The 20,707-nt window shown below is 44.3% G+C and overlaps 1 long non-coding RNA gene across 1 annotated transcript in view; it reads right to left on the reverse strand.

Moving 5' to 3' along the window:
• The window catches only part of LOC132346752 (uncharacterized), a 37,088-nt gene extending 16,428 nt beyond the window's left edge, over positions 1–20,660 (reverse strand). Inside the window, exons 1-2 of the long non-coding RNA XR_009496697.1 lie at positions 7,156–20,660; positions 3,539–3,788 (exon numbers count right to left, since the gene is read on the reverse strand). This is a non-coding gene — a long non-coding RNA (uncharacterized lncRNA). The remainder of the gene's footprint in view (positions 1–3,538; positions 3,789–7,155) is intronic.
• Between the last annotated feature and the right edge of the window lie 47 nt (positions 20,661–20,707).

A 20,707-nucleotide genomic window follows, 5' to 3' on the forward strand; every position in this document is an offset into this window, starting at 1 on the left:
TTCTACTTCTTCCCTGCAAAACTCTGTTTCAAAATTCAATTTGGAACGGGGGTGAGAGAGTACAGAGACCAAATTTTGGCTATGTAACCACAAGCCAGAAAGGACTATTAAGCATTTGAAGTGTGACTATTCCAAAGAGATGCTGTAAGAGTGAAACACACACCAGATTTTGATGATTGAGTATGTAAAAAATGTTAACAGCCTCAACAGTAATTTTATAGTGATCACAGCTTGTACTCTTAATAATTCAGATATATTAGGTTAAGTTACATACATTAAAATATTTCCACCTGTTTCTTTTACTTGTTACCATGGCTACTAGAAAAAAATTTTAAATGCCAAATATCTCGCATTTTGTGGCTCATGTTATATTTCTACTGCACAGCGCTGGTCTGGACTCCACAGAGCACCTAGAGCGGTCCTTTGAGAGTCCTGAGTCTCCTGTCACTTCTCTACTCAAACTCTCCAGTGGCTTTACACATCCCTCAGGGGCAAATAAAAGATCATCCTGTGGCCCATGAGGACTCTGACAATCATACGTAATCCCACCTAATGCCTCTCAGACCCCCTCACTTGTCACTCTTGCCCTGGCCACTCCATTCAGGGACACTAGCCTTCTTGCTCCACTTTCCACATGCCAACGAGGCTTCCAGCCCGGGACCTCTGCGTGTACTGTTCCCTCCGCTCAGAATCCCTTCCTTTACATATTTGTATGTCACTCCCTCCTTCCTTCAGGCCTCTGCTCACGTGTTACCACCCTATTTAAAGTAGGAGTGCATACACATGCGTGCATCACACACACATACACACGTCCTTGTACCACCCGTTCCCCCCTTACTCTGCTTCAGTCTTCTTCATGGTGCTTACCACAGGCTGTCATTTTTCTGGGTCAGCCTTCTTATCTTAGGCTATAAGTTCCATAAGGGTAAGAATTTTTGTGTATCCTTTACTGATGAGGACCAAGTGCCTAGAAGAGTGCCAGGCATGTAGTAGACACCCAAAGAGTGTTGAATGACTAGTAAAGCAGTAAATCTGTGCGGATCAAGGCTGGGGGGAAAGCCCAGGCTGCCCCTCAGGTCTGCTGCTGGCCAAAGTAAACGGGTCTCCTCCACCACCGATAGATTTCTACACTGGAGTTTAAAGCAAGAGCCTCATAGTAATGGGGTCCCCTTCGCAATGAACTTTTATCTGCAGAAACTGAAGGAAGTGACTAAGTCAGGATGAGACCTGGAAATGCTGGATATTCAAAATATTACCAACGCAAACACAACTCACAAAAGTCTTGTGTGCATCATTTTTCTGTTCCTTTTTTCAATTTTTGGCAACATCACACGGCAGGCAGGATCGTGGTTCACCAACCAGGGATTGAACCTGCGCTTCCCATTGTGGAAGCACAGAGTATAACCACTGGACCACCAGGGAAGTCCCAATCTTTTTTTCTTTCCTTCTTTTTCATAACTAAAATAAGTTACAATAGTTTATAATTCTCAGGTAAAATCAAAAGAAACCAAAGACGCCCCAGTAGCATAAAACCAATTACTGTAAGGCTTGGGCTGTGCTCTTACAATAACTAGAGTCAAGTCACAGATGGATTAAATTTTCAAGAGCCAGGCCTGGCTTCAGTTTTCATCTGTCTCCAAGTCACCTGCGCTCTGAACGTTCCCTCATTTGCCATTACCTAGTGTCAAACCAGTCAGTCCTAAAGGAAATCAATCCTGACTAGTCACTGGAAGGACTGATGCTGAAGCTCCACTACTTCGGCCACCTGATACGAAGAGCCGACTCATTGGAAGAGGCTGACGGAGGGCGGGAGGCAAAGAGGGCGACAGAGCGTGAGAGGGTTGGATGGTGTCACCAACTCAATGGGTAGAAGTTTGAGCGAACTCCGGGACATAGTGAAGAACAGGGAAGCCTGGCAGCCCATAGCGTCACAAAGAGTTGAACACAACTGAGTGACTGAAGAATGACATGTGTCCTCCTGAACATTCTCCCCCTTTCAAGGAGAAGTTAGAATGTCAGCTTTTCTTATGAAAAAAAAATCCTTGCTTTCTAGAGACCTCTAGATCCCTGTTCAGTCACTCTACACACAGTTAATTCCAGTTCTTCCAGTCAGTCCTCTCCTCTGCCCACTGGCTTTTTTTTTTTTTTTTTTGCCACAGAGCCTGGGGGAGCTTAGTTCCCTGACCAGGATGGGAAGTGTGTCCCACCCGCACCCACGGGGATCACGGGTAAGTCCCTGCCCTCACTGGCTTGAAAGTCATCTTGGTTGGCTGTTCCCACCTCTACTGGACTCAAGGCAGCGCTCCCCCAACCTCCGCAAGATATAGCAACCTGGTCCCAACTAACAGGGAGATGAGCATCTGCAGGCTGTGAGTCCCCAGAAGGTAAGAGAGCCTCCTAGGTCAGTCAGCCTTGGCATCTGACAGCAGCCTCCGGGCCGCCGCCGCCACCTCTGCCCCACTTCCCCAGCGGAGAGCTGGACTCTGCTCCGTGTGGGCTTTGACAGGCGAGCTGTCCCGTCCACACTTCTGAAGCCTCACCTCGCCCACTCCATCCCCACAAACTGCTCTACACCAAATAATAACTTGTGCCTCCCACGGAATGAAAATTCTGTTCCATTCTTTGGGACTTACCTCTACAGAAGATTTTATGACTTAGGCTGTGCTTGAAGAAAGGGAGGAATTACTTAAAAGCACCTCACACCCTCCTGTGTCCACGCCCACCCCCACCCCTCTCCCCTCCCTCCACCCCTGGAGGAGGAAATGGCAAGCCACTCTAGTATTCTTGTCTGGAAAATTCCATGGACAGAGGAGCCTGGCGGGATATTGTCCACGGGGTTGCAAAGACATGACTGAATGACTGAGCATGCATGCCACCACTTAATCACTTAACAGTTCGGAGAATTACTTAATCCACCTGAGGTTTGTTTGTAAAACGAAGATGAAATACAAAATAACTATCTCAGGGGGACCTTGGAGGTTATCTGGAAAACATGAGAACACCCACCTCTCTCCTTCTCCTAGGAGTACATACTGGCTCCCCCTGGAGCTGGGCCTGGCTTTGCTCCCAAGTGAGGAAGGCCCAGGATGGCAGGAAAGCATCATGGGGCAAAGCTCAGTTGGGAGACAGAGAAGGATGGGGCAGGCCGTGACAAGCCCACCAGAGCCCTTGGGGCTGGCTGAGCCCAAACCAGACACACGTCAAAACTTCTAAGTCATGTGAATCAATAAATTCTCCTTTTTTTGTTGGTTAGTTGTTTTTTCATTGCCTACAATTGCAAAAGCCCAAACTGAAATAGTGCATTTTTAGTCCCTGGCTCTTAACTTAGGCAGCTCTGTGTAAGATTTTCATGAATCTCTGGCTCCCCTGGGTGGCAAAGAGAATAAATTCACATTTCTAGGATTTCTACTCTCTGCACAAGCATCCTCATTTCTACAGTTTATTTACACTTTGACTCCCACTCCTCTAGTCTCAGATATACTTGGGTTTGCTCTTAATGCACACATGCTTCGACAGAGGGTTTTTTTTCATGTCTCACCTCCTCTCCCAGATGCGGCCATGCTGTGTCTGCCGTGAGCCCATTGAATTCCATTCACTGGTCCCGTTTGGGGTGGGCACTGGGTTTGGCTTGGGGTATTGTAACTGGCCAGGTCAGGAGAGTGGCAGGCTACCTCCTCCAGAAGCAGTCAGGACACAAGCGCCGTATTGGTAACTTTAGAAGCTTTTGCCAGCCATGTGACTCTATCACGCTTCTAAAAGCCAGGTGAATGGAGCTCATCCAGATGACTCTGAATAAGAACGTGAAGGATTAAAAAAAAAAAAAAGGTCAAGCTGATAGGTATTTTCATTATGTAACTTGTGAGGATATGTTTAAAAACACAAAAGAACTTCCCTGGCCACTCAATGGTTAAGACTCTGTGCTTCCACTGCAAACAACACCGGTTTGCTCCCTGGTCAGGGAACTAAGACCCTACATGCTGAGCGGCCAGAAATTAATTAATTAAAAACACAAAGGTCTGACCATATGGGTTTTATTTGGTCAGATCCATTTCCTGAAGAGCCATTGCTATTCCTTGGAACTCCTGCATTTTCGTCATCAGAGAGAGTATGTTTCGCTGCGATGTGCTTGTAGTTTTACATCATTGTTATTCCTTCCTTAGTTCAGAAGCTTCTGCTGCTACTGCTAAGTCACTTCAGTCGTGTCCGACTCTGTGCGACCCCATAGACGGCAGCCCACCAGGCTCCCCCGTCCCTGGGATTCTCCAGGCAAGAACACTGGAGTGGGTTGCCATTTCCTTTTCCAATGCATGAAAGTGAAAAGTGAAAGGGAAGTCGCTCAGTCGTGTCCGACTCTTAGCGACCCCGTGGACTGCAGCCCACCAGGCTCCTCCGTCCATGGGATTTTCCAGACAAGAGTACTGGGGTGGGTTGCCATTGCCTTCTCCAGAAAAACAGCTGCTGCTGCTGCTAAGTCACTTCAGTCGTGTCCGACTCTGTGCAACCCCATAGATAGCAGCCCACCAGGCTCTCCCGTCCCTGGCATTCTCCAGGCAAGAACACTGGAGTGGGTTGCCATTTCCTTCTCCAATGCATGAAAGTGAAAAGTGAAAGTGAAGTCGCTCAGTCGTGTCCGACCCTCAGTGACCCTGTGGACTGCAGCCTTCCAGGCTCCTCCATCCATGGGATTTTCCAAACAAGAGTACTGGAGTGGGGTGCCATTGCCTTCTCCGAAGTTCAGAAGCAGTAACCTGCTTATGATTATACAGTGGAAGTGAGAAATAGATTTAAGGGACTAGATCTGATAGATAGACTGCCTGATGAACTATGGACTGAGGTTCATGACATTTTACAGGAGACAGGGATCAAGACGATCCCCATGGAAAAGAAATGCAAAAAAGCAAAATGGCTGTCTGGGGAGGCCTTACAAATAGCTTGAAAAGAAGAGAAGCAAAAAGCAAAGAAGAAAAGGAAAGGTATAAGCATCTGAATGCAGACTTCCAAAGAATAGCAAGAAGAGATAAGAAAGCCTTCTTCAGTGATCAATGCAAAGAAATAGAGGAAAACAACAGAATGGGAAAGACTAGAGATCTCTTCAAGTAAATTAGAGATACCAAGGGAACATTTCATGCAAAGATGGGCTCAATAAAGGACAGAAATGGTATGGACCTAACAGAAGCAGAAGATATTAAGAAGAGGTAGCAAGAATACACAGAAGAACTGTACAAAAAAGATCTTCACAACCCAGATAATCATGATGGTGTGATCACTCACCTAGAGCCAGATATCCTGGAATGTGAAGTCAAGTGGGCCTTAGAAAGCATCACTATGGACAAAGCTAGTGGAGGTGATGGAATTCCAGTTGAGCTATTCCAAATCCTGAAAGATGATGCTGTGAAAGTGCTGCACTCAATATGCCAGCAAATTTGGAAAACTCAGCAGTGGCCACAGGACTGGAAAAGGGCAGTTTTCATTCCAATCCCAAAGAAAGGCAATGCCAAAGAATGCTCAAACTACCACACAATTGCACTCATCTCACACACTAGTAAAGTAATACTCAAAATTCTCCAAGCCAGGCTTCAGCAATATGTGAACCGTGAACTTCCAGATGTTCAAGCTGGTTTTAGAAAAGGCAGAGGAACCAGAGATCAAATTGCCAACATCCGCTGGATCATCGAAAAAGCAAGAGAGTTCCAGAAAAACATCTATTTCTGCTTTATTGACTATGCCAAAGCCTTTGACTGTGTGGATCACAATAAACTGTGGAAAATTCTGAAAGAGATGGGCATACCAGACCACCTGACCTGCCTCTTGAGAAATCTGTATGCAGGTCAGGAAGCAACAGTTAGAACTGGACATGGAACAACAGACTAGTTCCAAATAGGAAAAGGAGTACGTCAAGGCTGTATATTGTCACCCCACTTATTTAACTTATATGCAGAGTACATCATGAGAAACGCTGGGCTGGAAGAAGCACAAGCTGGAATCAAGATTGCTGGGAGAAATATCAATAACCTCAAATATGCAGATGACACCATCCTTATGGCAGAAAGTGAAGAGTTACTAAAAAGCCTCTTGATGAAAGTGAAAGTGGAGAGTGAAAAAGTTGGCTTAGAGCTCAACATTCAGAAAACGAAGATCATGGCATCTGGTCCCATCACTTCATGGGAAATAGATGGGGAAACAGTGGAAATAGTGTCAGACTTTATTTTTGGGGGCTCCAAAATCACTGCAGATGGTGACTGCAGCCATGAAATTAAAAGATGCTTACTCCTTGGAAGGAAAGTTATGACCCACCTAGATAGCATATTGAAAAGCAGAGACATTACTTTGCCAACAAAGGTCCGTCTAGTCAAGGCAGAGTTGGACTGTGGAGAAAGCTGAGCGCCAAAGAATTGATGCTTTTGAACTGTGGTGTTGGAGAAGACTCTTGAGAGTCCCTTGGACTGCAAGGAGATCCAACCGGTCCATTCTGAAGGAGATCAGCCCTGGGATTCTTTGGAAGGAATGATGCTAAAGCTGAAACTCCAGTACTTCGGACACCTCATGCGAAGAGTTGACTCATTGGAAAAGACTCTGATGCTGGGAGAGATTGGGGGCAGGAGGAGAAGGGGATGACAGAGGCTGAGATGGCTGGATGGCATCACCAACTCAATGGACGTGAGTTTGAGTGAACTCCGGGAGTTGGTGATGGACAGGGAGGCCTGGTGTGCTGTGATTCATGGGGTCGCAAAGAGTCAAACACGACTGAGCGACTGAAGTGAACTGAAGTGAACTGAACTGAACCTGCTGGTTCTCACAAGTACTGGTTCTTCCACATCTGGCAGAAAGAGGGAGGATCCCTCCTCCAGTCTCCTCACCTCAGCTCAGGGCCACCTGCTTCCTCCCCGACCCAACACCCTAGCCCCAGGCCAGGCTAGGTGCCTCACTTCCATTCCCAATAAGGTTCCATGCACAGTGCTCTCATTACAATGATTACTGGATAATTTATGGGTTTATGGATTGTGTCTCCAACTAGATTGGGAAGCTTGAGGTGTGGACTTTATCTCTTTTTTCTTTAAACCAAGGGCTTCCTAGCACAGGGCTTGGTTCAAAGTTTATTAAATGAATATATAGGTGAGACGGACAGGAGAACATAAATTAGCATTTGTTGAGTACCTCATGGCCAGTTGTCTCGGAGCACTGGGGTCAGCAGTTAACGAGAGAGCGTAAGTAAATGAATTTGACAAGGACCGGTACTTAGGACATAGTGGGCAGGTTCGTTGTATGAATGATGGTGGATCCACATTCTGAAGATAAAGACACTGAGGATCAGAGAGCTTACCCTGCTTCCTGGGGTCGCACAGGAAGACTGAGGTTTGAGCATAGCTCTCTTTCTGGTCCCTAAGTCCTTGGTTCCACCCGTACTTCCCTGTAGCCTTTCACTTATTCCTCCCTGCATCCCTTGCCCCAGCAGGCAGACAAAAACTTTTTTGTTGATAATGATCTTTGAATCAACTGTTAGCAGTCTTCCACAATGGCTTTACTTGGAAGGAATTCCACAGATATTTGTTGGATGAATGGATGAATGTCTGCATTTCCAGTGCTGAGCAGGGTGGCTGACTAGTCCATGCAGTTCATGGTGTTGTAATAGTCCTTTAGAAAATGTATCAGTATCACCGTAGTGACCTGTGAAGCAGAAATGAAATGTCTTAGAAAATAACAGTGGGGAAAGGGCTTTAAGAGAAATGTAATACAATTAAATGTTAAAAAAAAAAAAAAAATCTTTCCAGGACACTGACAAAGTTAAAATCTATGACATTCAGAATATTCTTAGGAATCTCTCAACAGCAGAAAGGAGGCATTTAAAACTCCCTAATAAAATCTAGTTCTCTGATTTTGAATTATCTGTGACGATATTAACACAGATCTATCGAACTTTTTGAAATCTGTGACTTTTTTTTCCTTAGTCAAAAGTCTCCTCTTATTTTTTCTGTTTTCTCTCACTCTGAAAATAGATACATATATATATGAATATATATATATATATATATACATACATAAGCATGTATTACATTGTAGGAATATTTTCTAGGGTGTAAGTAACAAAGGGACTAAAGTGTATGACAGTTGGAATCCTGGTTCGTGGAAGAGATGGATCTGTGCTGAGCATCTCAGCCCATCATTTAGCACCCTGTAACCTGCGGAGCATCTGATCCCTTCAACTGCACCCTCTTCCTCTGTGCTCGCTGACCTGACCTTCAAGGCAACTGGACTAATACCTCGTCTTCACACCACGTGTTTGGAGAGGTCCCAAGGCTGGCAAATCAAACATGGGACTAGGTCATCGCCTATTTCCAGCAAAATGAGTTCATATCCATTTCAGGCTCATTTTACTGCTGTTTGTTATAACTGTTGTCAGGAAGAAATGAGCAGGTTTGTATACCACAAGGCAAAATAAAATTTGAAATTTGAACGTTTGCTTATTTGTTAAAATTGTAAGAACCCTATTGTGATGTGGGGGGCTTTTTGCCAGTCTTGGATCCTCTCCCATGATGTGCAGGAGGACTGGGTTGCTTGGCCTTGGGGTGTGTGGTCTCTCTCCTCATCCCCAGAGGCAGTACCTTGCACACAAATCCCTGACAGTTGATTGTCTAGGCAGCAATGCCACAGAGGTGGCACCCTGTGAAAGATGCTGCTGCTGCTGCTGCTGTTGCTAAGTCGCTTCAGTCATGTCCGACTCTGTGCGACCCCATAGACGGCAGCCCACCAGGCTCCCCTGTCCCTGGGATTCTCCAGGCAAGAACACTGGAGTGGGTTGCCATTTCCTTCTCCAATGCATGAAAGTGAAAAGTGAAAGTGAAGTCGCTGAGTCTTGTCCAACTCTTAAGCTACCCCATGGACTGCGGCCCACCAGGCTCCTCCGTCCATGGGATTTTCCAGGCAAGAGTGCTGGAGTGGGGTGCCATTGCCTTCTCCGTGTGAAAGATGAGGGTAGGGAAACTACATGTTGTTGCATGCTGTGCTGGGGCAGGATTCTGAGAGGCAGGAAGCGAGGATGTGTCTTAGGTGACAGGAGATTAGGTCATTAAGGCAGTAACAACCACAGCTGCCGTTCAGCGGGCTCCCTTTGCTGGCAGGCACTTTGCTTGTGTTGTGTTACTTAATTGGTCTCCACACAACCACAGTGTGGTAGGTTTCCTAGCCACATTTCAGGTACGATTTCACAGAGATTAAGTAATTTGCCCACGAGAGGCTGTAAATGCCAGCTCTTACCCCAGATTCATCTGACCTTAGAAATGCAAAAAGGCAAAATGGTTGTCTGAGGAGGCCTTACAAATAGCTGAGAAAAGAAGAGAAGTGAAAGGCAAAGGAGAAAAGGAAAGATATACCCATCTGAATGCAGAATTCCAAAGAATAGCAAGGAGAGATAAGAAAGCCTACCTCAGTGATCAATGCAAAGAAATACAGGAAAACAATAGAATGGGAAAGACTAGAGATCTCTTCAAGAAAATTAGAGATACCTAGGGGACATTTCATGCAAAGATGGGCACAATAAAGGACAGAAATGGTAAGGACCTAACAGAAGCAGAAGATATTAAGAAGAGGTGGCAAGAATACACAGAAGAGCTATACAAAAAAGATCTTCATGACCCAGATAATCACGATGGTGTGATCACTCACCTAGAGCCAGACATCCTGGAATGTGAAGTCAAGTGGGCCTTAAGAAGCATCACTGCGAACAAAGCTAGTGGAGGTGATGGAATTCCAGCTGAGCTATTCAAATCCTAAAAGATGATGCTGTGAAAATGCTGCACTCAATATGCCAGCAAATTTGGAAAACTCAGCAGTGGCCACAGGACTGGAAAAGCTCAGTTTTCATTCCAATCTCAAAGAAAGACCTTAGACACAGGGCCTAGGGTATTTTCTTGAAATGCCTCACCGTAACACTGAATCCATAGCCCAGCTGGCCAGACTCTGGACCTTGTTCTAAGAGCTTCTTCTGCTTTAGCTTCCTGAGAGCAGGAAGGCCTCAGGTCTTTAATCCCCACATCTCTAGTCCAAAGTGGAAGTGAAGGCCTTGCAGGAGGAAGGTATTTGTCCACTGTAGGTGAAGCTAACAGTGCAGAGTCAACTAGTTAGGAGAAAACACGTCAGATTACATACTAGCAGGCATTTTCATTATGTAACTTGTAAAGACATATTTAAAGCACAAAGGTCTGACCAGATCAGTTTTATTGCATCGTGATGAATGTCCCGGAGCCCCAATCTTATTGAAAAAAGTCAACAAGGGTAAAGTAATTGTCCTCCAATTAAAAATAAAATTTAAAAAAAGAAGAAAAAAAAGTCAACAAGGTACATGGAACGCTTCTTGGAAATAGCCCAGGACTCCTCAGTATTGGAGTCCCCTCTCCCCACTTCGCAGCCAAGCATCCCCTCATTTCCTTACTCATAGACACACTTTACTCTGCCCAAGGAAGAGTTCTGATTCTGTTCAAGGACAAACACCATCCTCAAGGACATGTCATAGGTCACAACAGTAAGGCTGGGGCTTCTTTACTCTCGAGAAACAAAAACGTCCTTTCTTTCATCTCTGCCCCAGTGGTAATAAGCCGAGATTGGTCTTACTTCTCCTCAGGAGGTGACCTCACCATTTGAAGACGAAACAAAGCCGGTGTAGGGCTGGAGGCGGGGGAAACGGTCTGCTGTGGTTTGTTCTAGGAGAAAGGGGGCACTTTTTTTAATAGCTGATGCTGTAAGATGGGACGGGGGTTGCCTTTTGCCGGTTCGGCCCCTCAAGCCCTTGTAAGGCCAAGAAAAAATCAGACGGGAACAGGACATGTATACGGGGCTTGAGAACCTTGGCACAGGTGGTCAGGGACCTACATTCTGGGACAGTTAGGAGATACAACCCATAGTAGGTGAGGAGGCTGGAGAGAGGTTTAGAAAGGCAGGAGTCAGGAGCTACAGACAGACTTTCCTTTTTGCCTTGGGCTGACTCTGTTCCCTCCCTTCAGAGACAAAGGTGTCCACGGAAATAAAAACGCACAACCTGAGAGCTATGAGTTTCAGTTTTATTTGGGGGCTTCCTGAGGACGATATAGGCCCAGGAGCCACCCACTCAGAGGGCTCTGAGGAACGGCTCCCAGTAGGTAAAAGGCGGGGAGTTTAGCATGTTACCAAAAGTGGGGAGCCGGCTACTCACAGCTCAAAAGCCAATAAAGAGGCCTGGCTGGTGGAAAGGAAAGTTTGCTTTAGTTTAGAGGCCTGTCATCAGTGGAGTCCATGGACTCCTGCACAAAGGCTGATCCTTCCCATAGACAATCCGGGCAAGAACTTTTATAGTTGGAGGGAGGTGGCTGCATGCAGAAACAGCACAGTCAGCTCTGACAGTCATTTTGAAATTAGTCATCGGTGGCCTGAGCAGCAGCATCCTGTTTTAAGTACAGTTAGCCTTTAGTTCCGGGGTCTGTTTGCTCCCATTTCTTTGAGGCCGGCTCTCAGAATAGTGGCAGCTATGTCGTGTCCAGTCTTGTCATCATGTAGTTAATTTCTCTGCCTGATGGGGGTTTCAGTATCCATAAGAAAGTTCACAGGACATGGCTCAGAATATTATCTGTAGCCCTTAGGAGGGACGAAAGTGCTTGACTATGCTTAATGACTAAACTCTTATTATTTAATCTTGTTGGAATGTTTTCCTTTTTTTTTTTTGCATTTTCTCACTTCTCTGATTAAAGTTATTCTTTGGCTAAAGTTTATCTACACACAAAAGGCAGGCTGAAGACATGGGAAGGGTGGGGAGAACCGTAGGGTCCTGCTCTGTTTCATGTGATTTTCAACAAGGGGGACGTGCAACTAAGCACATATCTTGGTAGATAAAAGGTTACTGCTAGTCACTAGGCACAGATACCTTAATGATTTTAGTGCTTTTCTAAGTATGAGAAGATGCAAGAAATTGGTTCATGAAATTTTCTCCTGAAAAATATCTGTGCTTAAGGTCTGTTCTGCCAGTTCTCCCAGAGCACAGAGGGCTTCATCCTGATCTCTATCCTGAACTTTCAAGATGTACTGAAGGTCAGAAACTGCAGTGGTTAATGACTGAATCCTTGTAGAGCTGGATGACGAGTGTCTTTAATTGACAAAGGCGAAGAATTTATACCGTCAAAAAATGAAAAGAGTTGATAAATGGTGAACTACTCAGAGGAGACATTTTGGTAGCATAAAATAAAGTGCGATAATGTATATGTGGAGTGTCCTTATTTTTTGTTTAATGAAAAACAACAGTTTACAGGGAATTCCCCAGCAATCTAGGTTAGGAGGTAGTGCTTCCACTGCCAGGGTCAGTGCTTGGTCGGGGAGTCAAGATTCTGCAAGCCTTGTGGTGAGGCTCCCCCCAGAAAAGAAGAAGAAAAAGAAAAGAAAAAAAAATAGCAATTTACAAACTGCCTCAGGAATAACACACTTAACATTTCACAATTTAAATAGCTGGTTTCAGGGTCCTTAGTCAGCAATACCAGATTCCTAAGAGCAATACTGGTTTTTTTTTGGAAGCATTTGCTCCCCTGAACATACCTTAAACCTTGCGCTTGCTGATGGAGAAGGCAGCCAGAAGGAAGGTGCAATAATTTTGGAGTGCCTCATCATTCTAAAGAGCCTCTTGATGAGGATGGAAGAGGAGGGTGAAAAAGCTGGCTTAAAACTCAACATTCAAAAAAACTAAGACCATGGCATCCGCTCCCATCACTTCATGGTAAATGGATGGGGAAAAAATGGAAACCATGACAGACTTTGTTTTCTTGGGCTCCAAAATCAATGCAGACAGTGACTGCAGCCATGAAATTAAAAGATGCTTGCTCCTTGGAAGAAAAGCTATGATCAACCTAGACAGCATATTAAAAAATAGAGACATTACTTTGCTGACAAAGGTCCATCCAGTCAAAGCTATGGTTTTTCCAGTTGTCATGTATGGATGTGAGAGCTGGACTATAAAGAAGCCTGAGTGTCGAAGAATTGACGCTTTCAAACTGCGGTGTTGGAGAAGACTCTCGAGAGTCACTTGGACAGCAAGGAGATCAAACCAGCCAATCCTAAAGGAAATCAACCCTGAATATTCATTGGAAGGACTGATGCTGAAGCTGAAACTCCAATACTTTGGTCACCTGATGCGAAGAGCCGACTCACTGGAAAAGACTCTGATGCTGGGAAAGATCGAGGGCAGGAGGAAAAGGGGATGACAGACGATGAAATGGTTAGATAGCATCACCAACTCAATGGACATGAGTTTGAGCAAACTCCAGGAGATAGTGAAGGACAGGGAAGCCTGGTGTTCTTGACCAATGACTATGGTCAAGGAGAATGAATGTGCTGATTGACTCAAGCCAAACAGTAACCACCCTCTGGTGCCAGGGTTTTGTTGTTAATAACTAAACAAACACTGGCATTGTAAGAAATACCCTTTTTGCTTTTTATGCTTTGTAATTAAAAGGGAATTAAAGGACTTCCCTGGTAGCTCATCTGGTAAAGAATCTGCCTACAATTTGGGAGACCTGGGTTCAATCCCTGGGTTGGGAAGATCCCCTGGACTGAGTGACAAAGCACAGCACACAAAGTAATTTTAATTTGCATGACCCTTAGTTCTCTCTTCCACACTTTTCTAGTTGTCCACCATGAGACAACTGACTGTTAGTGATTTTATCCATTCTTGCCAAGATTTCACTTTGCCATCAGGTGGCCAGCTCTTCCAAAGTGTCTTGAAGGTGGGATTTCATTTCATGTGGTACAAACGAGGTAAGAATAGCCCGACATGACTGATAAAAACAAATCCTGAAAAATGCTATTCACTTTACCACTCCCACCCTCCTGAGTGGATTGTTAATTCATTGGGAGGAACTGAATACACCCTTGGGTTCAAGAACTTAACGTGCCATCCACCGATGGCATCCATCATAAATGCTAACATCTCTGGAGCACAGAAATATCCTGGTTTCAGAATTTATCTGATTCAAAGAAAAAAAAAACACCACCAACATTTTGGTGGTTATTTCCTTGTTGAAAGGAAGGTGCTTCCTTTCAACAAGGCAAATCCAAACAGTCTGTACTAAAATGACTCATATTTAAGACTTGACCCCATTACAGTTCAGAACACAGCAGACACAGGCGCCTCTTTCTTCCTTTGCTTTTCCTCCCACGTGTTGAAGAAACAAAGAAAAGAGAAAAAGGGATCTATTTATGGCATGTGAATTTAGTTTTCAGGGTGAAAAATGAGAATGTAAGGCCGCAATGATCCTGGTTATTCAAACGCTAAATTTCTTTCTTTTTTTCTAGTAAAGCAGAATGGTTAAGGTAATCAGAAATGATTATTTAATAATTTTCAGCAAGTGTGCAAGCATTCAAATTATTACTTCAAGAGCAAGGAAAAACTAAGGAAAGGAAAGGTGGTGAGTTATACATACTTGCCTGAGGGAAATAATTATAATCACGAAAATACTTCTCAGTTGCAGTCAAAATGAACACCTTGGAGTGGACAGGTCACGTTTTCACAACAACCAGCATGTCCTGTAGCTAAATGGGGGGCAGCCTACCCCTCCTCATCTACTGAACCAAATACAAGCTGACGTTGCCTGTTTCATTCATAATGAGGTCATCATTCTTCCCATCTCTTAGTCTCTGTGGTTCAGAAATCAAACATTGCTTTGTTTTCTCTCAAAAACATGTCCTGAGGCTATGCCTTTTGGGGATTTCCCTGGTGGTCCAAGGGGCTACGCCTCTGTGCTTCCCAGGGGCCCAGGTTTGATCCCTGGGGTCAGGGAACTAGATCAGGCAACTCAGTTCCACACACTGCAGCTAACAGTTTGCATGCCACAACTAGACCAGCTCCTGCATGCTGCAACTAAGACCAGGTCAGCCAAATAAAACAAATAAATATTTTTAAAAAATGACTATGTCCTTTTTGAACCAATGAAGCTTAAATAAAATCTTACAGCTGTGGGTCTTAATCACGGACAGTCTGGGGTGGGGTGGGGTGGAGAGTTGCTACTACTAGTATCTAGTGGGTAGAGGCCTAGGATGCTCCTAAACATCCTATAATGCACAGGACACCCCCCCCCCCAACACACACACCCAAGAATTATCTGGTCTAATACGTCAACAGGTGAAAAAAGCCTGTGTTACAGGAAAACTGATACATATCCCTTTTCCCTAATAAGTTTATAAGAGAAACAAGGTCATGACTTTCTGAGCCATACAATTGAAAAAGAAAAAAATTAGTTAATGAATAAATAAATAAGCAAGATAATTGCAGCTTGTGGTACACACTGGAAAGGAAATAAATGGATTAACAATAGAGGATAACTGGGTAAGCAGGAGACACTTCAGATAATAGAGCCAAGGAAGCCCTCCCTTACAGAGATTAGGATATTTTTGTCAGCAGATAAAGTGTTAGTTGCTCATTCATGTCCGATTCTTTGCAACCCCATGGACTGTAGCCCACCAGGCTCCTCTGTCCATGGGATTCTTCATGCAAGAATACTGGAGTGGGTTGCCATTCTCTTCTCCAGGGGATCTTCCTGATCCAGGGATTGAACCTGGGTCTCCTACATTGCAGGTGGATTCTTTACCATCTGAGCCACCAGAGAAGCCTGTCAGCAGGTAACAAACTCCCAATTCAAACTGACTTAAACTGTAAGGAAATGTATGGTTCATGGAACTCAAAGCAGAGGTGGGGTGGGTTTTGAGGTGGGCTTAGACCCCTGGTTCCAATGTCTATCCAACTCCACACTGCAGCTTCCTTTTGAGGATGGTAACATCACTGTGACATCATAACCTCACAAGATCATGCCTGGAGGAAACAGGAGGAGGTGGAGGGCACAAAGATGGATAGGGCAGAGAGGTAAGGCTCCCATCCCTACTATCTTTCTCCTTTAAAAATTATTTGGCTGTGCTGGGTCTTGGTTGCAGCATGTAGAATCTTTGGTTGTGGCATGCACACTCTTATTTTTGGCATGCAGAATCCAGGTCCCCAAACAGGTATCAAACCCCAGCCCCCTGCACTGGGAGTATGAAGTCTTAGCCACTGGACCACCAGGGAAGTTCCCCCATCTCTACTTTCTAAGTGATGGTACTGAGAGTCACCTGGTTGGGCTGAGTAGGTCACATGCTTACCCTTGAACCAATGACTATGGTTGAGAGGAATGAATGTGCTGATTGGCTCAAGCCAAATAGTGACTACCCTCTGGTGCCAAGTTCACCTTAATAACTAAACAAACACTGGGTATTCCTTGGGGAAGGGTGATGTGCTTATAGGTTGGCATTCAGAAACTTCTGTGGGAGATGAGATTTATACTGAGCCTTGAAGAGTGAAAAGAAGCTGGCCTAGCCAGGAACCTGAGGAAGAGATTTCTATAGACTAGACAAGCACAGAAGCTTCCAGGTCATGTGAAAGGCCTCGTGTGCTCCAGGGAAACCGGGTCTCAGAGAGCTTAGAGGGACAGATATGAGCATTATCCCATGATTTAAGTTTTAGCTTCACCACATTTGTTATAAAATATGATGATCCTTTGTAGGTTAGAAGAAAAAAAACCCATATAGTCTTGGTTTTCTTCAGAATTTTTCCATGTATTTCTATTTTTAGGTGATCTAACATGACTTAGTTCAGTTCAGTTCAGTCGCTCAGTCGTGTCCGACTCTTTGAGACCCCATGGACTGCAGCACGCCAGACCTCCCTGTCCATCACCAACTTCCGGAGTTTACCCAAACTCATGTCCATTGAGTCGGTGATACCAACCAACCATCTCATCCTCTGTCTTCCCCTTCTCCTCTTGCCTTCAATCTTTCCCAGCATCAGGGTCTTTTCAAATGAGTCAGCTCTTCGCATCAGGTGGCCAAAGTATTGGAGTTTCAGCTTCAACATCAGTCCTTCTAATGAACACCCAGGACTGATCTCCTTTAGGATGGACTTAAAAACAAGACAAAATAGAATCTATGAGTACCAATTAATTTTTAAAGAACAAAGTTCAAGTTAATGTATGAGAAGGAAAAAAAAATATACCCTTTAGAAAGCAGATACTGAAAGAGACTGAAATGGACAAGATTTCAGGTACTGACATTACAGAGAAGCTTTACCAAAGGCACCCTGATTTAGAACAACTTTGATACTTCTTCTGTAACCTCTAGCACTCGGCAGCTTGCTGAATACAGAGGAGACCACAATGTACTGGCTCACATCAAAAGCTGAAAGTCATGAGCACTTTCATGTATATTATTCTGTCTATATATCCACTCTTTGCTCATCTCTTCCTTCCTTTCAAGGAAGTCTGTCACAGCCCTTTACATCTACTGCACATTATCTTTTGACATTTTGATTTGGGCTTTTCTTTTCTTAATGTTTGAATTTTTGTTTTATCTTTTTTTTTTTTTTTTTGCCATGTGGCATAACATGTGATATCCTAGTCCCCTGACCAGCCATAGAATCCATGCCCCCTGCATTGGAAGTGCTGAGTCTTATCCATTGGACTGCCAAGGAAGTCCTCATCATTGTTCCTCTTTGGGAGCTGTTTCTGTTTCCAGGTTTGAAAACCCTCTTTGTTCTTTAAGACACATATGGGGGAAAAAACCCAGTAACTGCAGTGGCAGCCACCAGCAGACTTAGGATAAAGTCACCTTCATTCCTTGTTTACCTCTGGATCCACAATGACAGCAATCTGTTGGGATTACTTTTATTTGGTTTCATTCTAAAATTTCTCACACTATAATAAAAAGTGTGAGAAATTGTATGTATATAAAAAACATAATAAATCAAAATAAATAAAATACAGTAAGGTAATAAAAATGATAAGGATTTCAAGCATGTCATAAATGCATCATTAGATAATACATATGATGGTTCATATGGCCCCCACTCATTCACCTGTTTCAATAAATAAATAAGTGGGCTGATTAAATACAAGAGGGCTATACAAATGTACAACTCAGCATCAACAGTATGAGTTGAGCTCAAAGTTCTGGCACTTGCTTTTCTTGAATAGTATTACTAATACAGAGAGAAAGCAATGGCAAGCCACTACAGTACTCTTGACTAGGAAAGCCCATAGACGGATGAGTCTGGTAAGGCTGCAGTCCATAGGGTTGCTACCAGTCAGACACGACTGAACGACTTCACCTTCACTTTTCACTTTAGGCATTGGAGAAGGAAATGGCAATCCACCCCAGTGTTCTTGCCTGGAGAATCCCAGGGAAGGGGGCGCCTGGTGGGCTGCCGTCTATGGGGTCACACAGAGTCAGACATGACTGAAGCGACTTAGCAGCAGCCGCATTACTACTACAACAACTTTCTGAATATCTGAGCTTCCCTGGCGGCTCAATGGTAAAGAATCCATCTGTCAGTGCAGAAGAAAAGGGTTGGGAAGATCCTCTGGAGAAGGAAAAGACAGCCCACCCCAATATTCTTACCTGGGAAACCCCATGATAAAGGAGCCTGGGAGGCTACAAAATTGTTAGATAAGACGTAGCTGCTAAGCAACAACAACTGAATATCTACTACCAAACTAGATGCTTTATTTATATCTAACCCTTCCAAACTCCCAAAAAGATAGGTATATGTCCATTTTACCCATATTGAACTGAAGCCCAAGGGAGAATATGAAGAATATTAAATGAAAACCAAGCAATAATGACGTATGTTTAGTGCTTAACATGTCCTTTTAATCATTACACATATCCTGTAGGGCCGGGCACAGGAAGGCTTAGTAATTATCTCAAGGTCACAGAGCTGGCAATTACTGAGAAATATATATGGCCAGGATTCATGCCTATAAAGTCTACCTTCAGGAGGCCTGGTGGTATTGTAAGCTATATTATAAAGCATATCAGTATTGCCCAGGATTTGAACCTGATCCAAATTCTTCTGGCTCCAAAGACCGAGAACTGTTCCTTTCTCCTTTCTGCACAACAGTTTCCTCATATAAATGTGGGAAGCAGACCAAGAAAAAAAAATCTCAAAGTTCTATTTCTGTTCAAAAGTGCTATGATTCCAGGGAAAAAAAATTTTTGGGGGGCCATGACATGTGGCAAGAGGGATCTTAGTTCCCTGATCAGGGATAGAACCCGTGCCCCCTGCAGTGGAAGAGGGGTCTTTAACTATTGGACAGCCAAGAAAGTCCCCACGGATTTCAATATAAGGTTTTGATATGCAGAAAAAAAAAAAGCAGGGGGTAGGGGAGGCAAAACAAAAAATAACAAAAAATAAATATAGCTAACTGTACTTTCAAATTTATGAATACAATCACTTTTATTAAATTCTTCCCACCTTGAAGGTGAGTTAACTGAAGCATGTAACATTATCTAGCTTGTCTGAGCCAACGGGTACAATTGACTTTATTTGTAAGGTAAACTTGGCCTTCCAGTCTTGTCTCTAGAGGACCGCCACACTGTTGTTGCCTTTTTTTTTTTAATTGGAGGATAATTGCTTTACAACGTTGCATTGGTTTCTGCCAAACAAGAAGGTGAATGGGTGTAAGATTACATATATCCTCCCCGCTCCCCTAGACTGCCTTACTCTTAATTTTTCTAACTTCAGGTCTAAATTTCTACCTATTTCATATATCTTTATGTATCTGAGAGTCGGCAAAAAGCAAACTTAAAAAGACACCGAAAGGTATAAAAGATTCGATAATAGCAGCAAACTGCCACTCCCCCCTCCCCCCATTTTTAATGCTCACCTTCTAATAAAAAATAAGTAACAGGGATATAGCTTTTCAGGGAAAGAAACAAAAGCTGTTTCAGACCAAGCGAAAAGCAAAACTTATCATTTTGGCTTGGGAGTGGCAGGGCAGAATAATGTCTGTTCAAGTCAGATGGAGCAAAATTAAGCAGAAAGTGGTACCACAGATAGCTTTGCAAATTACGCCACACCTAAAATTCGCTTATAAAAAGTAAAACGAAAACGCTGATATTTTATTCCACAAAACAATGTCCTGCCGCTGGTGAATACAAGAGCATTTAACACAAATTCTAGGATTGTTACTAGAAGTTGAAAAATTTCTTCTTCTAATTCATAATTCACCAGCTGTGGCGTAATCAAGACAATAATAGAAGCGGATACCGAACAAGCACGCAAACAAAACAACGCTGTAGCTGGAGAAAGCGCGCAAGAGCAGCAGAGAAACAACGGCCTCTCCCGAGAGCCTCCCAAGACAAAGCCAGCTCCCAGCACGCACCGCGACCAGGACTACACATCCCAGCATGCAAGGCGACACTGACTCCCAGCTGGACTACGGTTCCCGAAATGCTCTGTGACAGCTGGCCAGCCTCCCCAGTGGACGGGGGTCTCGGGTCTCCGCAGAAGTTGGGGGGTGTGTCTCCGCCACCTGAGCCTCCTCTCCCAATCTAAGGGTCAGACACCATCGCCCACTTGTACATTACGAAGATTACGATTTTTTTCGAGTCATTCTTCGTTGCCCATTTTATTAGGACGGCAAAGAGCCTCTAGCTAGGGCGGGCGGGGGCGTAGGCGGGTCAGCCTGGCCAGCTTGAGCCAATAGCGCAGGAGTGGCTTTCTGGCTGCCATGGCAACGGCGGCCGTCCCCAGAGGGACCAGCCACTCATTGGGTAGAATCTTTCGAGAAGGCTCGAGAAGAAGGAAGCGGAAGTAGCACGTGGAGGGGCCGGTGGAGGCGCCGGTGAGTAAATGCCGCAGATTCTGGAAAGTTCCGATCAGTGAGATACATAAGGCTGA

The sequence above is a fragment of the Bos taurus genome, chromosome 12 (genome assembly GCF_002263795.3).
Source record: "Bos taurus isolate L1 Dominette 01449 registration number 42190680 breed Hereford chromosome 12, ARS-UCD2.0, whole genome shotgun sequence".
Classification (NCBI taxonomy): Eukaryota; Metazoa; Chordata; class Mammalia; order Artiodactyla; family Bovidae; genus Bos; species Bos taurus.